Genomic DNA, 21,060 nt, shown 5'->3' on the forward strand with positions numbered 1-21,060 from the left:
GTGTGAACGTCCGACCAAAGTTTGTAAAAAGCAGTTAAGAAAAGGTTTGAATATCCAACCGAACATAATCAAAAGCGGGAGCAGAGCTGTTCGACTGTAAGTAGGTGTGAATGTCAGATCATAATTGCTGAAAAATGTGATAGAAAAGACTAGAATGCCGGACAATACATCATCAAAAGCGGGAGAGGTGGTTTTTCGGCTGCAAGTAGGTGTGAATGTCCAGCCATAATTACTCACAAACGGGGGAAGAAAAGGTAGTATTTCCAGACCACACATGATCAAAACAGGGAATGGAGGTGGTTCAGCTGCAAGGTGTGAATGTCTGACTAAAGTTTGTAAAAACCGTGTAAGACAAGGGGCGAATGCCCGACAATGTATGATCAAAAGAGGGAGCGGAGGTTTTCGGCTGCAAGGTCTGAATGTCCAACCATAATTTGTAAAAATCGGGGAAGAAAAGGCTCGAAAGCCCGACTATACACCATCAAAAGCGGGAGCAGAGGTGTTCAGGTGCAAGAAGGTCTGAATGTCCGACCAATAATTACGAAAAAATGGGTAAGAAAAGGTGCGAATGCCAAATCATACATCATCAAAAGCAGGAGCGGATGTGTTCGGCTACAAGAAGGTTTGAATGTCCAACCATAGTAAGTAATAGGTGGGTAAGAAAAGGCTCGAATGCCCGACTATACACCATCAAAAGCGGAAGCGGAGGTGTTCGGCTGCAAGACGGTGTGAACGTCCGACCAATGTTTGTAAAAAGCATTAAGAAAATGTTCGAATATCCAACCATACATAATCAAAAGCGGGAGCAGAGCTGTTCGACTGCAAGTAGGTGTGAATGTCAGATCATAATTAGCAAAAAGCTGATGAGAAAGGGTGAGAATGTCCGACTATACACTATCAAATGTGGGAGCGGAGGTGTTCGTCTGTGAGTAGGTGTGAATGTCCGACCATAATTGCTGAAAAATGTGTTAGAAAAGGTAAGAAGGCCGGACCATATATCATCAAAAGCGGGAGAGGTTGTGTTTGGCTGCAAGAAGGTGTGAATGTCCAGCCATAATTACTCACAAACGGGTAAGAAAAGGTACTATTGCCAGACCATATATGATCAAAACAGGGAGCGGAGGTGGATCAGCTGCAAGAAGGTTTGAATGTCCGACTAAAGTTTGTAAAAAGCGGGTAAGACAAGGTGTGAATGCCCGACAATGTATGATCAAAAGAGGAGCGGAGGTTTTCGGCTGCAAGAAGGTCTGAATGTCCACCCATAGTTACTGAAAAATGGGTAAGAAAAGGTGCGAAAGCCCAACCGCACATGATCATAAGTGGATGAGAAGGTGTTCGACTGCAAGTAGGTGTGAATGTAATCAATGTCTAGATAGATTTCAACAAAAAACAACGTTGTACTTTGCAGTAAAAGAAAGTGCAAATCAAAAGTTTTAGGAATCCGAGAATAAGCTTGTTTTCATGAGTTCTGCACGATTTCGGATTTTATGTATAAAATGAATTTCTTCACGCAAACTAAGTTAACACTGCTTTGTCCTTCATATGTACCCATTTCTACATATATTTCAAGCATAAACTTCCTCATATTACCCTGAATGAGAAAGAGCCACACTTGTGATTAAGCCAGAGGAGTTCTGCATGATTTAGGATTTTATCTATAAAATTAATTCCTTCACTCAAACTATGTTAAAACGGCTTTTACCTTCATATATATCAATGTCTCGATAGATTTAAACAAAAAAAACAATGTTGTACTTTGCAATAAACGAAAGAGCAAATCAAAAGTTTTAGGAATCCGACAATAAGCTTATTTTCATGAGTTCTGCACGATTTCGGATTTTATGTATAAAATGAATTCATTCACTCAAACCAAGTTAAAACTGCTTTTTCCTTCATATTTATCAATGTCTAGATCGACTTCAACAAAGAACAACATTGTATTTTGCAGTAGAAGAAAGAGCAAAACTGAAGGATCAGGAATCCGAGAATAAGCTTCTTTTCATACGTTCTGCATGATTTGGGATTTTATGTATAAAATGAATTCCTTCACTCAAACTAAGTTAACACTGCTTTGTCCTTCATATGTACCCATTTCTACATATATTTCAAGCATAAACTTCCTCATACTACCCTGAATGAGAAAGAACCACACTTGTGATTAAGCCATACGCCCCTTTTGAGGAGTTCTGCATGATTTGGGATTTTATCTATAAAATCAATTCCTTCACTCAAACTATGTTAAAACGGCTTTTACCTTCATATTTATCAATGTCTCGATATATTTAAACAAAAAAAACAACGTTGTACTTTGCAGTAAAAGAAAGAGCCAATCAAAAGTTTTAGGAATCCGAGAATAAGCTTATTTTCATGAGTTCTGCACGATTTCGGATTTTATGTATAAAATGAATTAATTCACTCAAACCAAGTTAAAACTGCTTTTTCCTTCATATTTATCAATGTCTAGATCGACTTCAACAAAGAACAACATTGTATTTTGCAGTAGAAGAAAGAGCAACACTGAAGGATCAGGAATCCGAGAATAAGCTTATTTTCTTATGGGCAAGTGGGAACTGCTTTGTCCTTCATATTAATCAATGTGTAGATGGATTTCAACTTCTTCTACTGCAAAGTCCAATGTTTTTCTTTGTTGAAGTCGATCTAGACATTGATGAATATGGAAGGACAAAGCAGTTTTAACTTGGTTTGAGCAAAGCAATTCATTTTATAGCAAAATCCGAAATCGTGCAGAACTCATGAAAGCAGGCTTATACTCGGATTCCTGAAACTTTAGATTTGCTCTTTCTTTTACTGCAAAGTACAACGTTGTTTTTTTGTTTAAATCTTTGTAGACATGGTAAATATGAAGGACAAATCAGTTTTAGCATAGTTTGAGTGAAGTAATGCATTTTATAAGCAAAATCCCAAATCATGCAGAACTCACGAAATGCTTTTTCTCGCTTTTCACTGCTTTTTACAAACTTTGGTCGGACGTTCACACCTTCTTGCATCCGAACACCTCCGCTTCCGCTTTTGATGATGTATATTCGGGCATTTGAACCTTTTTTTACCCGCTTTTTACAAACCATTGTCGGACTTTCACACCTTCTTGCACCCGAACACCACCTCTCCCGCTTTTGATGATGTATTGTCCAGTATTCTTACCTTTTCTAACACATTTTTCAGCAATTATGGTCGGACATTCACACCTACTCACAGCTGGACACCTCCGCTCCCGCTTTTGATCATACATTGTTAGGCATTCGCACCTTGTCTTACCCGCTTTTTACAAACTATAGTCAGACATTAACACCTTGCAGCTGAACCTCCGCTCCCTGTTTTGATCATGTATGGTCTGGCAATACTACCTTTTCTTCCCCCGTTTGTGAGTAATTATGGCTGGACATTCACACCTACTTGCAGTCGAACAGATCTGCTCCCGCTTTTGATTATGTTTGGTTGGATATTCGAACCTTTTCTTAACTGCTTTTTACAAACCATAGTTGGACTTTCACACCTTCTTGTAGCCGAACAACTCCGCTCCCGCTATTGATTGTGTACAGTCGGGTATTTTAACCTTTTCTTACCCGCTTTTTACCAACTATGGTCGGACATTCACACTGTCTTACAGCGGAACACCTCCGCTCCCACTTTTTATGGTGTATAGTCGGGCATTCGAACCTTTTCTTACCCGCTTTTTCCAAACTATGGTAGGACATTCAAACCTTCGTGTATCCGAAAACCTCCGCTCTCTCTTTTGATCATACATTGTCGGACATTCGCACCTTTTCTTACCCGCTTTTTACAAACCATGGTCGGACTGTCACACCTTCTTGTAGCCGAACACATCCGCTCCCGCTATTGATTGTGTACAGTCGGGTATTTTAACCTTTTCTTACCCGCTTTTTACCAAGTATGGTTGGACATTCACACCTTCGTACAGCGGAACACCTCCGCTCCCTCTTTTGATGGTGTATGTTCGGGCATTCAAACCTTTTCTTACCCGCTTTTTCCAAACTATGGTCGGCTATTCACAGCTTCCTCTCCACCATACTTGTATGGTGGGATATTCACACCCACTTGCATCCGAAAACCTCCGCCCCAAATTTTGTTGATATTTAGTCGGACATTCGCACCTTACCCGCTTTTGGCAAACTATGGCCTTCTTGCAGCCTAACAACTCTGATCTTGCTTTTGATGATGTAAGGTTGGGCATTCAGACCTTGCTTCACCTGCTTTTCACCAAATATAGTCGGACATTCACACCTTCTTGCAGCCGAACACTTCCGCTCCACCTTTTAGTGTTCTATCACACCTTTTTTTTCACCGCATTTTATACATTATGGTTGGAAATTTTCAACCACTTTCATCCGAAGACCTCTCCTCCCGCTTTTGTTAATATATTTGAACTTTAGTTTGACATTCAAACCTTCTTACAGCTGAACCACCTCAGCTCCCTGTTTTGATCATATATGGTCTGACAATACTACCTTTTCTTACCCGTTTGTGAGTAATTATGGCTTGACATTCACACCTACTTGCAGCCGAACACAACCTCTCTCGCTTTTGATGATGTATGGTCCGGCATTTTTACCTTTTCTAACACATTTTTCAGCAATTATGGTCGGAGATTCACACCTACTCACAGCCGAACAACTCCGCTCCCGCATTTGATGATGTATAGTCGGGCATTCTCACCCTTTCTCATCAGCTTTTTGCAAATTATGATCTGACATTCACACCTACTTGCAGTCGAACAGCTCTGCTCCCGCTTTTGATTATGTTTGGTTGGATATTCGAACCTTTTCTTAACTTCTTTTTACATATTTTGGTTGGACGTTCACACCTTCTTGTAGCCGAACACTTCCACTCCTGCTTTTGATGATGTATGGTTGGGCATTCACACCTTTTTTTTTCCCATTTTTCAGGAATTATGGGTGGACATTCACACCTTGCAGCTGAACACCTCCTATCCCACTTATGATCATGTGCGGTTTGATTTTCGAAAAGTTTCTTTCATGTTTTCTAGCAATTATTGATGGACATGTAGACCTTCTTGCAGCTGAACACCTCCGCTCCCGCTTTTGATCATACATTGTCAGGCATTCGCACCTTGTCTTACCCACTTTTTACAAACTTTAGTCGAACAGTCACACCTTTTTGCAGCCGACAGTTGCCCGCTTTTGATGGTGTATAGTCGGGCATTCGAACCTTTTCTTACCCGCTTTTTCCAAACTATGGTAGGACATTCAAACCTTCGTGTATCCGAAAACCTCCGCTCTCTCTTTTGATCATACATTGTCGGACATTCGCACCTTTTCTTACCCGCTTTTTACAAACCATGGTCGGACTGTCACACCTTCTTGTAGCCGAACACATCCGCTCCCGCTATTGATTGTGTACAGTCGGGTATTTTAACCTTTTCTTACCCGCTTTTTACCAAGTATGGTTGGACATTCACACCTTCGTACAGCGGAACACCTCCGCTCCCTCTTTTGATGGTGTATGTTCGGGCATTCAAACCTTTTCTTACCCGCTTTTTCCAAACTATGGTCGGCTATTCACAGCTTCCTCTCCACCATACTTGTATGGTGGGATATTCACACCCACTTGCATCCGAAAACCTCCGCCCCAAATTTTGTTGATATTTAGTCGGACAATCGCACCTTACCCGCTTTTGGCAAACTATGGCCTTCTTGCAGCCTAACAACTCTGATCTTGCTTTTGATGATGTAAGGTTGGGCATTCAGACCTTGCTTCACCTGCTTTTCACCAAATATAGTCGGACATTCACACCTTCTTGCAGCCGAACACTTCCGCTCCACCTTTTAGTGTTCTATCACACCTTTTTTTTCACCGCATTTTATACATTATGGTTGGAAATTTTCAACCACTTTCATCCGAAGACCTCTCCTCCCGCTTTTGTTAATATATTTGAACTTTAGTTTGACATTCAAACCTTCTTACAGCTGAACCACCTCAGCTCCCTGTTTTGATCATATATGGTCTGACAATACTACCTTTTCTTACCCGTTTGTGAGTAATTATGGCTTGACATTCACACCTACTTGCAGCCGAACACAACCTCTCTCGCTTTTGATGATGTATGGTCCGGCATTTTTACCTTTTCTAACACATTTTTCAGCAATTATGGTCGGAGATTCACACCTACTCACAGCCGAACAACTCCGCTCCCGCATTTGATGATGTATAGTCGGGCATTCTCACCCTTTCTCATCAGCTTTTTGCAAATTATGATCTGACATTCACACCTACTTGCAGTCGAACAGCTCTGCTCCCGCTTTTGATTATGTTTGGTTGGATATTCGAACCTTTTCTTAACTTCTTTTTACATATTTTGGTTGGACGTTCACACCTTCTTGTAGCCGAACACTTCCACTCCTGCTTTTGATGATGTATGGTTGGGCATTCACACCTTTTTTTTTCCCATTTTTCAGGAATTATGGGTGGACATTCACACCTTGCAGCTGAACACCTCCTATCCCACTTATGATCATGTGCGGTTTGATTTTCGAAAAGTTTCTTTCATGTTTTCTAGCAATTATTGATGGACATGTAGACCTTCTTGCAGCTGAACACCTCCGCTCCCGCTTTTGATCATACATTGTCAGGCATTCGCACCTTGTCTTACCCACTTTTTACAAACTTTAGTCGAACAGTCACACCTTTTTGCAGCCGAACACCACCTCTACCGCTTTTGATGATGTATGGTCCAGCATTCTTACCTTTTCTAACACATTCTTCAGCAATTATGGTCGGACATTCACACCTACTCAGAGCCGAACACCTCCGCTCCCGCATTTGATGGTCTATAGTCGGGCATTCTACAGCGGAAAAGACTCATTCTTATGTTTGGTTAGATATTCAAACCTTTTCTTAACTGCTTTTTACAAACTTTGGTCGGACGTTCACAATATCTTGCAGCCGAACACCTCCGCTTCCGCTTTTGATGGTGTATATTCGGGCATACGAACCTTTTCTTACCCGCTTTTTACAAACCAAGGTCGGACTTTCACACCTTCTCTTAGCTGAAAAACTCCGCTCCCTCTTTTGATTGTGTACAGTCGGGTAATTTAACCTTTTCTTACCCGCTTTTTACCATCTATGGTCGGACATTCACACCGTCTTACAGCGGAACACCTCCGCTCCCTCTTTTGATGATGTATGGTTAGGCATTCGCACCTTTTCTTACCCATTTTTCAGTAATTATGGGTAGACATTCACACCTTCTTGCAGCTGAACACCTCCTCTCCTGCTTATGATCATGTGCAGTTTGATATTCGAAAATTTTCTTTCATGTTTTCTAGCAATTATTGATGGACATTCAGACCGTCTTGAAGCTGAACACCGTCTTGAAGCTGAACACCTCCGCTCCCACTTTTGATGGTGTATAGTCGGGCTTTCGAGCCTTTTCTTCCCCGGTTTTTACAAATTATGGTTGGACATTCAGACCTTCTTGCAGCCGAAAACCTCCACTCCCTCTTTTGATCATACATTGTCGGGCATTCGCACCTTTTCTTACCCGCTTTTTACAAACCATGGTCGGACTTTCACACCTTCTTGTAGCCGAAAAACTCCGCTCCCGCTATTGATTGTGTACAGTCGGGTATTTTAACCTTTTCTTACCCGCTTTTTACCAACTATTGTTGGACATTCACACCGTCTTACAGCGGAACACATCCGCTCCCTCTTTTGATGGTGTATGTTCGGGCACTCGAACCTTTTCTTACCCGCTTTTTACAAACTATGGTCAGACATTCAAACCTTCTTGTAGCCGAACACATCCACTCCTGCTTTTGATGATGGGTATTCAAACCTACTTGTTGCCCGCTTTTCATTAATTATGGGTGGACATACACAACTTGTCGCAGCCAAACACCTCCGCTCCCTGTTTTGATCATGTATGATTGGACATTCGCACCTTTTCTCACCCGCTTTTTACTATGGTCGGCCATTCACAGCTTCCTCTCCACCATACTTGTATGGTGGGATATTCACACCCACTTGCATCCGAAGACCTCCGCCCCCACTTTTGTTGATATTTAGTCGGTCATTCGCAGCTTACCCGCTTTTGGCAAACTATGGCCTTCTTGCAGCCAAACACCTCTGATCTCGTTTTTGATGATGTAAGGTTGGGCATTCAGACCTTGCTTCACCTGCTTTTCACCAAATATAGTCGAACAGTCACACCTTCTTGCAGCCGAACACTTCTGCTCCACCTTTTAGTGTTCTATGGGGTATTCACACCTTTTTTTTCACCGCATTTTATTGATTATGGTTGGAAATTCTCACCCACTCTTATCCGAAGACCTCTCCTCCTGCTTTTGTTAATATATAGTCGGGCATTCAAACCTTTTCTTACCCGCTTTTTACAAATTATGGTCGAACATTCACACCTACTTGCAGCCGAACACCTCCGCTCCCGCTTTTGATGTTGTATAGTCGGGCTTTCGAGCCTTTTCTTCCCCGGTTTTTACAAATTATGGTTGGACATTCAGACCTTGCAGCCGAAAACCTCCGCTCCCTCTTTTGATCATACATTGTCAGGCATTCGCACCTACTTGCAGTCGAATACTTCCGCTCCACCTTTTAGTGATGTATGGTTGGCATTTGCACCTTTTCTTACCCTTTCTTACCCTACTGATTGCTTAAGATGAAGTTGTTTTTTCTCAAACTACAACATTTTTTAAATTGTTGAAACTTGATTTGAAGTGGATAAATAAGGAGGACAAACAGTTTTAAGTCAGGCTGATAGAAGGAATTAATTTTATAGCAAAATCTGTATTTCGTCATATGTCGAGAGATGCTTATTGCTGAAGAAGTTCTTTCTCATTCTACAAAGTTTGTTGTTTGTTGTTGAAACTTCATCAGAAGTGAAGAAATAAATGAATGCCTATCAACAAATGTGGGATCTAAACTCTAGTGCTTCCTCTAAAATAATTTCCTTTCTCAATTCAGAAATGTGTGTGTGTAAGTCACAACACCCGTGAAAACCAAAACGGCTTTCTTTTCTCTCTTTTCTCTACACTCTGCACTGTGAGCACACACACCAAATCAGAAAGGCTTTTTTCTCTCTTTTCTACATTATGGACTGTGGGGACACAAAACCGCTCTCTCTTTTTTTTTTTGATTGTGTGCCAGGGCGTTGTCTCACGTATTAGATTATGCTTACGATACGAATGGGTTTATCAGTCACATCAGAATCCATACATACTGATCCTCCCGTAATAAAATGGTCGGATCTTATCAAACACACTTTGTTTCTTGTGACCATCAAGTCAGCGAAACAGCGTATACACGTCAAGACACTGAATCAAGTTTGCCACAAGAACTCATAAGTTTGGCAGTATTGCTCTGCCGTCAGCAATCATACACCCATTTTATTTTCGTGAGACATGTGCAGGCACCTGTTCATCTACTGTTCTATCACTATGAATTAGTTTATCTATTATCAATAAGGATACTTCTACAACTACTATCAAAGTATGTCCAGACTTCTTATGTTGTCAGTTGCTATATATGAATAAGTGGGTAGCTACTGACAAGCATTAAGCATGTCACACAGCCCAAACATATAACATTTCAGGACACACCACACAGTTAACAACCACAGTGAAGTGTCAAAGCCCAAACATGTAACATTCAACAGGACACTTACACAACACATTCAAATCAAAAAGTCAGACAATATACAAGAACATATACCCCAGCCGGCATTGCTCCCTGCCTATTTTCCTACAGCTCACTATGTGTGCGCACACCTTTATTCACAAACTCTTCAACTTATACTCTTTTACCAAAGCTGCTACAGCTCGATTGGCCGAATACTCTTAGATCCTATTTCGGTGAATTTGACATCTGCCTTACATGTAACAGATTAGCGGTTTAGCAGTTTTAATTTAGTTTGAATGAAGGAATTCATTTTATAGCAAAATCCGAAATCGTGAAGAACTCATGAAAGTAAGCTTATTCTCGGATTCCTGAAACTTTAGATTTGCTCTTTCTTTTACTGCAAAGTACAACATTGTTTTTTTTTTTTGTTTAAATCTTTCTAGACATGGTAAATATGAAGGACAAAGCAGTTTTAACATAGTTTGAGTGAAGGAATTCATTTTATAGATAAAATCCCAAGAGTCTGCTGAGAAAAGAGAGTGAATGCGAAGTAGACTTTAACACGGCTCTGGGAGCGAGCCGAGTGTGGGCTAACCGGGAGAATTGCTTGAAAGAAACGCGACACCGAATGAGAGGTCAGAACAAAGCCTCAATACGGTGTTCCCGTGGTGTTTTTGTTGCTGCCTTGTCGATTGCACAGGGGCAAGCGTTTCAACCAAGCAACGCTCACCATGGGGAAGGTGGCTATGGCAACTAGCCTGATGCCCTGCTCCCGCAGTGACGGATAATCGTACTCTGGTTTCTCTTCATAACATACAAGTCTTTCGCCTTTTACTAAAGACTTTCGTGGAGAGCAGCACTAATGAGTTGTTTCTATTTTTGGCAGGCTTTACCTTTGCGGGTGAAGCCCTTTCTGTCTGTGCAAAAGAAATCTTGTTACTGTGCAAAGTGACTTCTCTGAGTAGAGTCGCCTTACTTGTTGCGATTGTGCCGATGTTCGAAGCTGGAGTGCAAAGTTGTTGCTTGAATGGTGCTTGCTGGAGCATGCGGGAGTGCAAAGTTATACCATTTAAAAGGGCTGAAGAGTGCTCAGTGCAGCGGGTGGGCGGAGGTGCAACGTGACACTCTGGCCACCTATGGCCATAAAAAGAACACTGCTACAAGTGCGCATTGTGCCAGCAAGGGCCCTCGGACCTGAAACAGTGGACAGTTATCGCTTCTCGGCCTTTTGGCTAAGATCAAGTGTAGTATCTGTTCTTATCAGTTTAATATGTCCTCTATACGAGGACAACATATTAAATGGATTTTTAAGAATAGGAGTTGAAAAAGAAGCTTGCTCCGTTCACTCCAAGCATCGACCCAGTACTGCAGTGCCGCTGGGAACGGTGCGCTCTTCTCTGCTCTTGTGAAAAAGCAAACAGCGGTGCAGGATGGAAGTTTCAGGGAGCCCAAGATTAAACTTTCTTTTAATCTGCTGAGAAAAGAGAGTGAATGCGAAGTAGACTTTAACACAGCTCTGGGAGCGAGCCGAGTGTGGGCTAACCGGGAGAATTGCTTTAAAGAAACGCAACACCGAATGAGTGGTCAGAACAAAGCCTCAATACGGTGTTCCCGTGGTGTTTGTGGCTGCCTTGTCTTTTGCACAGAGTAAAAGACAAGGCAGCCATCGAATAGGGCCCGATTGTTCCTACTTGGTCAGCCGAGGAGCAAGGGGGGGGAGCAAGCGTCTCAACCAAGCAAATCTCACCAAGTAGGAACAATCGGGCCCTATTCGATGGCTGCAACACCTGAAAGAGATATTGATGCGAGACCCGATCAAAAGCTTTTTCAAAGTCTAAATTTAAGATGACAAGCCGGGTGTTTCTGTCTCTAGCGTAATCAATGATGTCTCGAATCAGTACGAGGCTGTCGATGAGTTGTCTCTCTGAGATGGCACAAGCCTGGTCTGGGTGAATTATCTCCTCTAAAACAGAGGACATCCGTGTCGTTAAAACCTTGCTAAAAAGTTTACAGTCAAAGTTTAAAAGTGTGATGGGCCTCCAATTCTTTACGTCAGTCTTATCATTTTTATCAGAAGTGAAGAAATAAATGAATGCCTATCAACAAATGTGGGATCTAAACTCTAGTGCTTCCTCTAAAATAATTTCCTTTCTCAATTTAGAAATGTGTGTGTGTAAGTCACAACACCCGTGACACCAAAACGGCTTTCTTTTCTCTACACTCTGCACTATGAGCACACACACCAAATCAGAAAGGGTTTTTTCTCTCTTTTCTACATTATGGACTGTGGGGACACAAAACCGCTCTCTCTTTTTTTTTTATCGTGTGCCAGGGCGTTGTCTGACGTATTAGATTGTGCTTAAGATACGAATGGGTTTATCAGTCACATCAGAATCCATACATACTGATCCTCCCGTAATAAAATGGTCGGATCTTATCAAACACACTTTGTTTCTTGTGACAATCAAGTCAGCGAAACAGCGTATACACGTCAAGACACTGAATCAAGTTTGCCACAAGAACTCATAAGTTTGGCAGTATTGCTCTGCCGTCAGCAATCATACATCCATTTTATTTTCGTGAGACATGTGCAGGCACCTGTTCATCTACTGTTCTATCACTATGAATTAGTTTATCTATTATCAATAAGGATACTTCTACAACTACTCTATCAAAGTATGTCCGGACTTCTTACGTTGTCAGTTGCTATATATGAATAAGTGGGTAGCTACTGACAAGCATTAAGCATGTCACACAGCCCAAACATATAACATTTCAGGACACACCACACAGTTAACAACCACAGTGAAGCGTGTCAAAGCCCAAACATGTAACATTCAACAGGACACTTACACAACACATTCAAATCAAACAGTCAGACAACATACAAGAACATATACCCCAGCCGGCATTGCTCCCTGCCTATTTTCCTACAGCTCACTATGTGTGCGCACACCTTTATTCACAAACTCTTCAACTTATACTCTTTTACTGAAGCTGCTACAGCTCGATTGGCCGAATACCGAATAATCCTAATTCGGTGAATTTGACATCTGCCTTACATGTAACAGATTAGCGGTTTAGCAGTTTTAATTTAGTTTGAGTGAAGGAATTCATTTTATAGCAAAATCCGAAATCGTGAAGAACTCATGAAAGTAAGCTTATTCTCGGATTCCTGAAACTTTAGATTTGCTATTTCTTTTACTGCAAAGTACAACGTAGGTTTTTTTGTTTAAATCTTTCAAGACATGGTAAATATGAAGGACAAAGCAGTTTTAACATAGATTGAGTGAAGGAATTCATTTTATTGATAAAATCCCAAGAGTCTGCTGAGAAAAGAGAGTTAATGCGAAGTAGACTTTAACACGGCTCTGGGAGCGAGCCGAGTGCGGGCTAACCGGGAGAATTGCTTGAAAGAAACGCCATACCAAATGAGCGGTCAGAACAAAGCCTCAATACGGTGTTCCCGTTGTGTTTTTGTTGCTGCCGCTGTTTTCTTTTTCACAAGAGCGCACCTGTTGAGGGGGGGCCTGGGGGGGCCTGGGTGATGGTGGGTCTCAGGCCCGGGCTGCTGCGACTAGTGTGACCGGGTGGTTTGTTTGTTTGTTTTTTGTTGTTGTTTGTTTGTTTTTTGTAGAGGTCCTCCGGAGTGGGGTTGGGTTGAGTGGGGTGGGGCGGGATGGGTACCTTCTGGGGGTACAGTAGCTCCCAGAATATGGTCGCTGCAGGCCCCTGGCCTGGTGGACATCAGGCCCTCCTGTCCTGTGTTGGCTCCCTGGTAGCGGGGATGCCTATTGCAGCCAGTCCCTGGCTGCCCCCAGTGTATATCCCCATACCCCTCTCCCTTCTGGCTCCTGTACACAGCACACACTCACACATGAAGGGTTTTTGGGGCGTGTGTGTTCGGTGGGGTGTAGTGGACTCTGCAGTAGTTGCACTCTGCAGTTCCCACCCCTGTTTTAATTACACCTTAGACATTACTACTTATCAAAAACACTCACACACACACATTAGGTCTTGGGGGGTGGTTACACTGAGTGGCATCTGGTGGGCGGGGCTCTTTGGGTATGTAGGCTGCCCAGAGGGCCACGCTCCCAGTTCTACAAGTTTGGCTGCCCCTCAATTTTAATTGCTCACTATTAGAAAATATTGAAGAGCCAGAAGGGTGAGGGGAGGGGTCTTCTTCGCACACCCCTGCTTCCTGGTTGCTGCTCGGGGCGGGAGGGGCCAGGAGGATTAATTAATTGTTCTGCTGGTTTGGGGTCTGTGGTGGCTGGGGGGCTGCTGGCCCCCTGGTGTGCCCGCTGCACTACACCCCAGCGGAGTCGAGGGAGGGAGGACGTGTGGATGTATGGGACATGAAAGTGTGTGTGGTAATGATTGGGCCTGGATCTTGGACTTGCTGTCGCCTGGCCTGCCTGTGCTTCTCCCGATGGGGGGGGCGGCGTGGCCTCTCTCCGCTGCTCGCGACTTCACCCACCTGTGGGCACGTCTTGACTCCCAGGGCACTTGGCCAGGGGTGCTGGGGCAGGCACTGACCCACTGTGTGGCTGTCTGGGGCGCTTGGCCCTCCTGGGTATTGGGTGGGGCCTCTGCCGGGGGGTTTGGGGGCGCTCGGGCTCCTGGGGCCCGGATCCAGTGCACGGCCCATGTCTGGGCGGCTGGGGCCTGGCGACGTCGGTGGGCTGTTGCCCCTGGCTCCCGGAGGGCCTCTGCCCTATGCTTATGGGGGCTCTTTCCGGGGGCTTCCTCTGCAGTCTTCTGGGTGGATGCGTGGTTGCCCCTGCGGTGGGCTTCCTGGGTTCTGTGCTCTGTGGGGGAACCGTTTCTTAACTGCTTTTTTACAAACTTTGGTTGGAGGTTCACACCTTCTTGCAGCCGAACACCTACACTTCCGGTTTTGATAGTGTATATTCGGGCATACGAACCTTTTCTTACCCGCTTTTTACAAACCAGGGTCGGACTTTCACACCTTTTAGTAGCCGAACAACTCCGCTCCCGCTATTGATTGTGTACAGTCGGGTATTTTAACCTTTTCTTACCCGCTTTTTACCAACTATGGTCGGACATTCACACCGTCTTACAGCGGAACACCTCCTCTCCCGCTTATGATCATGTACGGTTTGATATTCGAAAATTTACTTTCTTGTTTTAAAGCAATTATTGATGGACATTCAAACCTTCTTTTTGATGGTGTATAGTCGGGCTTTCGAGCCTTTTCTTCCCGGTTTTTACAAACCATGGTCGGACTTTCACACCTTCTTGTAGCCGAACAACTCCACTCCTGCTATTGATTGTGTACAGTCGGGTATTTTAACCTTTTCTTACCCGCTTTTTACCAACTATGGTCGGACATTCACACCGTCTTACAGCGGAACACCTCTGCTCCCGCTTTTGATGGTGTATAGTCGGGCATTCGAACCTTTTCTTACCCGCTTTTTACAAACTATGGTGGGACATTCAAACCTTCTTGTATCCGAAAACCTCCGCTCTCTCTTTTGATCATACATTAACGGACATTCGCACCTTTTCTTACCCGCTTTTTACAAACCATGGTCGGACTTTCACACCTTCTTGTAGCCGAACACATCCGCTCCCGCTATTGATTGTGTACAGTCGGGTATTTTAACCTTTTCTTACCCGCCTTTTACCAACTATGGTCGGACATTCACACCTTCGTACAGCGGAACACCTCCGCTCCCTCTTTTGATGGTGTATGTTCGGGTATTCAAACCTTTTCTTACCCGCTTTTTCCAAACTATGGTCGGCTATTCACAGCTTCCTCTCCACCATACTTGTATGGTTGGATATTCACACCCACTTGCATCCGAAGACCTCTGCCCCAAATTTTTTTGATATTTAGTCGGACATTCGCACCTTACCCGCTTTTGGCAAACTATGGCCTTCTTGCAGCCAAACATCTCTGATCTCGCATTTGATGATGTAAGGTTTGGCATTCAGACCTTGCTTCACCTGCTTTTCACCAAATATAGTCGGACATTCACACCTTCTTGCAGCCGAACACTTCCGCTCCACCTTTTAGTGTTCTATCACACCTTTTTTTCACCGCATTTTATACATTATGGTCGGAAATTTTCAACCACTCTCATCCGAAGACCTCTCCTCCCGCTTTCTTTAATATATTTGAACTTTAGTCGGACATTCAAACCTTCTTGCAGCTGAACCACCTCCGCTCCCTGTTTTGATCATATATGGTCTGGCAATACTACCTTTTCTTACCCGTTTGTGAGTAATTATGGCTGGACATTCACACCTACTCACAGCCGAACAACTCCGCTCCCGCATTTGATGATGTATAGTCGGGCATTCTCACCCTTTCTCATCAGCTTTTTGCAAATTATGATCTGACATTCACACCTACTTGCAGTCGAAAAGCTCTGCTCCCGCTTTTGATTATGTTTGGTTGGATATTCGAACCTTTTCTTAACTGCTTTTTACATATTTTGGTTGGACGTTCACACCTTCTTGTAGCCGAACACTTCCACTCCTGCTTTTGATGATGTATGGTTGGGCATTCACACCTTTTTTTTGCCCATTTTTCAGGAATTATGGGTGGACATTCACACCTTGCAGCTGAACACCTCCTATCCCACTTATGATCATGAGCGGTTTGATTTTCGAAAAGTTTCTTTCATGTTTTCTAGCAATTATTGATGGACATTTAGACCTTCTTGCAGCTGAACACCACCTCTCCCGATTTTGATTATGTATGGACCGGCATTTTTACCTTTTCTAACACATTTCTAAATTGAGAAAGGAAATTATTTTAGAGGAAGCACTAGAGTTTAGATCCCACATTTGTTGATAGGCATTCATTTATTTCTTCACTTCTGATAAAAATGATAAGACTGACCTAAAGAATTGGAGGCCCATCACACTTTTAAACTTTGACTGTAAACTTTTTAGCAAGGTTTTAACGACACGGATGTCCTCTGTTTTAGAGGAGGTAATTCACCCAGACCAGGCTTGTGCCATCTCAGAGAGACAACTCACCGACAGCCTCGTACTGATTCGAGACATCATTGATTACGCTAGAGACAGAAACACCCGGCTTGTCATCTTAAATTTAGACTTTGAAAAAGCTTTTGATCGGGTCTCGCATCAATATCTCTTTCAGGTGTTGCAGCCATCGAATAGGGCCCGATTGTTCCTACTTGGTGAGATTTGCTTGGTTGAGACGCTTGCTCCCCCCCCTTGCTCCTCGGCTGACCAAGTAGGAACAATCGGGCCCTATTCGATGGCTGCCTTGTCTTTTACTCTGTGCAAAAGACAAGGCAGCCACAAACACCACGGGAACACCGTATTGAGGCTTTGTTCTGACCACTCATTCGGTGTTGCGTTTCTTTAAAGCAATTCTCCCGGTTAGCCCACACTCGGCTCGCTCCCAGAGCTGTGTTAAAGTCTACTTCGCATTCACTCTCTTTTCTCAGCAGATTAAAAGAAAGTTTAATCTTGGGCTCCCTGAAACTTCCATCCTGCACCGCTGTTTGCTTTTTCACAAGAGCAGAGAAGAGCGCACCGTTCCCAGCGGCACTGCAGTACTGGGTCGATGCTTGGAGTGAACGGAGCAAGCTTCTTTTTCAACTCCTATTCTTAAAAATCCATTTAATATGTAGTCCTCGTATAGAGGACATATTAAACTGATAAGAACAGATACTACACTTGATCTTAGCCAAAAGGCCGAGAAGCGATAACTGTCCACTGTTTCAGGTCCGAGGGCCCTTGCTGGCACAATGCGCACTTGTAGCAGTGTTCTTTTTATGGCCATAGGTGGCCAGAGTGTCACGTTGCACCTCCGCCCACCCGCTGCACTGAGCACTCTTCAGCCCTTTTAAATGGTATAACTTTGCACTCCCGCATGCTCCAGCAAGCACCATTCAAGCAACAACTTTGCACTCCAGCTTCGAACATCGGCACAATCGCAACAAGTAAGGCGACTCTACTCAGAGAAGTCACTCTGCACAGTAACAAGATTTCTTTTGCACAGACAGAAAGGGCTTCACCCGCAAAGGTAAAGCCTGCCAAAAATAGAAACAACTCATTAGTGCTGCTCTCCACGAAAGTCTTTAGTAAAAGGCGAAAGACTTGTATGTTATGAAGAGAAACCAGAGTACGATTATCCATCACTGCGGGAGCAGGGCATCAGGCTAGTTGCCATAGCCACCTTCCCCATGGTGAGCGTTGCTTGGTTGAAACGCTTGCCCCTGTGCAATCGACAAGGCAGCAACAAAAACACCACGGGAACACCGTATTGAGGCTTTGTTCTGACCGCTCATTCGGTGTCGCGTTTCTTTCAAGCAATTCTCCCGGTTAGCCCACACTCGGCTCGCTCCCAGAGCCGTGTTAAAGTCTACTTCGCATTCACTCTCTTTTCTCAGCAGACTCTTGGGATTTTATCTATAAAATGAATTCCTTCACTCAAACTATGTTAAAACTGCTTTGTCCTTCATATTTACCATGTCTAGAAATATTTAAACAAAAAAAAAACAACGTTGTACTTTGCAGTAAAAGAAATAGCAAATCTAAAGTTTCAGGAATCCGAGAATAAGCTTACTTTCATGAGTTCTTCACGATTTCGGATTTTGCTATAAAATGAATTCCTTCACTCAAACTAAATTAAAACTGCTATACCGCTAATCTGTTACATGTAAGGCAGACTTCAAATTCACCGAAATAGGATCTAAGGGTATTCGGCCAATCGAGCTGTAGCAGCTTCGGTAAAAGAGTATAAGTTGAAGAGTTTGTGAATAAAGGTGTGCGCACACATAGTGAGCTGTAGGAAAATAGGCAGGGAGCAATGCCGGCTGGGGTATATGTTCTTGTATGTTGTCTGACTGTTTGATTTGAATGTGTTGTGTAAGTGTCCTGTTGAATGTTACATGTTTGGGCTTTGACACTTCACTGTGGTTGTTAACTGTGTGGTGTGTCCTGAAATGTTATATGTTTGGGCTGTGTGACATGCTTAATGCTTGTCAGTAGCTACCCACTTATTCATATATAGCAACTGACAACATAAGAAATCTGGACATACTTTGATAGTAGTTGTAGAAGTATCCTTATTGATAATAGATAAACTAATTCATAGTGATAGAACAGTAGATGAACAGGTGCCTGCACATGTCTCACGAAAATAAAATGGGTGTATGATTGCTGACGGCAGAGCAATACTGCCAAACTTATGAGTTCTTGTGGCAAACTTGATTCAGTGTCTTGACGTGTATACGCTGTTTCGCTGACTTGATTGTCACAAGAAACAAAGTGTGTTTGATAAGATCCGACCATTTTATTACGGGAGGATCAGTATGTATGGATTCTGATGTGACTGATAAACCCATTCGTATCGTAAGCATAATCTAATACGTGAGACAACGCCCTGGCACACAATCAAAAAAAAAAAGAGAGAGCGGTTTTGTGTCACCACAGTCCATAATGTAGAAAAGAGAGAAAAAAGCCTTTCTGATTTGGTGTGTGTGCTCACAGTGCAGAGTGTAGAGAAAAGAGAGAAAAGAAAGCCGTTTTGGTGTCACGGGTGTTGTGACTTACACACACACATTTCTGAATTGAGAAAGGAAATTATTTTAGAGGAAGCACTAGAGTTTAGATCCCACATTTGTTGATAGGCATTCATTTATTTCTTCACTTCTGATGAAGTTTCAACAATAAACAACAAACTTTGTATTATGAGAAAGAACCAGACTCATTCTTCAGGAATCCGAAAATAAGCTCTATTTTATGAGTTATGCACGAATTCGGATTCTCCTATAAAACGAATTCCTTAACTCTAACCAAGTTAAGACTGCTTTGTCCTTCATATTTATTCATGTCTAATCAAGTTTCAACGATAAACAACGTTGTACTTTGTAGAATGAGAAAGAACTTCTTCAGCAATAAGCATCTCTCGACATATGACGAAATACAGATTTTGCTATAAAATTAATTCCTTCTATCAGCCTGACTTAAAACTGTTTGTCCTCCTTATTTATCCACTTCAAATCAAGTTTCAACAATTAAAAAAATGTTGTAGTTTGAGAAAAAACAACTTAATCTTAAGCAATCAGTAGGGTAAGAAAGGGTAAGAAAAGGTGCAAATGCCAACCATACATCACTAAAAGGTGGAGCGGAAGTATTCGGCTGCAAGTAGGTGCGAATGCCTGACAATGTATGATCAAAAGAGGGAGCGGAGGTTTTCGGCTGCAAGGTCTGAATGTCCAACCATAATTTGTAAAAACCGGGGAAGAAAAGGCTCGAAAGCCCGACTATACACCATCAAAAGCGGGAGCGGAGGTGTTCGGCTGCAAGTAGGTGTGAATGTTCGACCATAATTTGTAAAAAGCGGGTAAGAAAAGGTTCGAATGCCCGACTATATATTAACCAAAGCAGGAGGAGAGGTCTTCGGATAAGAGTGGGTGAGAATTTACAACCATAATCTATAAAATGCGGTGAAAAAAAAGGTGTGAATACCCCATAGAACACTAAAAGGTAGAGCGGAAGTGTTCGGCTGCAAGAAGGTGTGAATGTCTGACCATAGTTTGTAAAAAGCGGGTAAGAAAAGGTTCGAATGCCCGAACATACACCATCAAAGGAGGGAGCGGAGGTGTTCCGCTGTAAGAAGGTGTGAATGTCCGACCATAGTTGGCAAAAAGCAGGTAAGAAAAGGTTAAAATACCCGATTGTACACAATCAATAGCGGGAGCAGAGTTGTTCCGCTACTAAAAGGTGTGAAAGTCCGACCATGGTTTGTAAAAAGCGGGTAAGAAAAGGTGCGAATGCCCGACAATGTATGATCAAAAGAGGGAGCGGAGGTTTTCGGCTGAAACAAGGTCTGAATGTCCATCCATATTTTGTAAAAATCTGGGAAGAAAAGGCTCGAAAGCCCGACTATACACCATCAACAGCTGGAGCGGAGGTGTTCAGCTGCAAGAAGGTCTGAATGTCCATCAATAATTGCTAGAAAACATGGAAGAGAATTTTCGAATATCAAACCGCACATGATCATAAGCGGGAGAGGAGGTGTTCAAATGCAAGAAGGTGTGAATGTCCACCCATAATTACTGCAAAATGGGTAAGAAAAGGTACGAATGCCCAACCATACATGATCCTCACAGGGAGCGGAGGTGTTTGGCTGCGACAAGGTGTGTATGTCCACCCATAATTAATGAAAAGCGGGCAACAAGTAGGTTTGAATACCCATCATCAAAAGCAGGAGTGGATGTGTTCGGCTACAAGAAGGTTTGAATGTCTGACCATAGTTTGTAAAAAGCGGGTAAGAAAAGGTTCGAATGCCCGAACATACACCATCAAAGGAGGGAGTGGAGGTGTTCCGCTGTAAGAAGGTGTGAATGTCCAACCATAATTGGCAAAAAGCAGGTAAGAAAAGGTTAAAATACCCTATTGTACACAATCAATAGC

The 21,060-nt window shown here is 43.0% G+C and overlaps 4 non-coding genes across 4 annotated transcripts; 2 read left to right on the plus strand and 2 right to left on the minus strand.

The window, feature by feature from the left end:
• The first annotated feature begins 10,420 nt into the window (after positions 1-10,420).
• LOC140280659 (U5 spliceosomal RNA) lies at positions 10,421-10,534 on the plus strand. Its single transcript, XR_011909595.1, has one exon. It is a non-coding gene; the product is annotated as a U5 spliceosomal RNA (small nuclear RNA).
• A 308-nt stretch (positions 10,535-10,842) lies between these two features.
• On the plus strand, positions 10,843-11,026 carry LOC140280441 (U2 spliceosomal RNA). The gene has a single exon (XR_011909409.1). It is a non-coding gene; the product is annotated as a U2 spliceosomal RNA (small nuclear RNA).
• Positions 11,027-17,159: 6,133 nt separating this feature from the next.
• LOC140280447 (U2 spliceosomal RNA) lies at positions 17,160-17,343 on the minus strand. Its single transcript, XR_011909414.1, has one exon. It is a non-coding gene; the product is annotated as a U2 spliceosomal RNA (small nuclear RNA).
• Positions 17,344-17,651: 308 nt separating this feature from the next.
• Positions 17,652-17,765, minus strand: LOC140280660 (U5 spliceosomal RNA). The gene has a single exon (XR_011909596.1). It is a non-coding gene; the product is annotated as a U5 spliceosomal RNA (small nuclear RNA).
• Positions 17,766-21,060: the final 3,295 nt, after the last annotated feature.

The sequence above is a fragment of the Leuresthes tenuis genome, unplaced genomic scaffold, assembly GCF_036924035.1.
Source record: "Leuresthes tenuis unplaced genomic scaffold, fLeuTen1.0.hap1 SCAF_21, whole genome shotgun sequence".
In the NCBI taxonomy this organism is placed as follows: domain Eukaryota; kingdom Metazoa; phylum Chordata; class Actinopteri; order Atheriniformes; family Atherinopsidae; genus Leuresthes; species Leuresthes tenuis.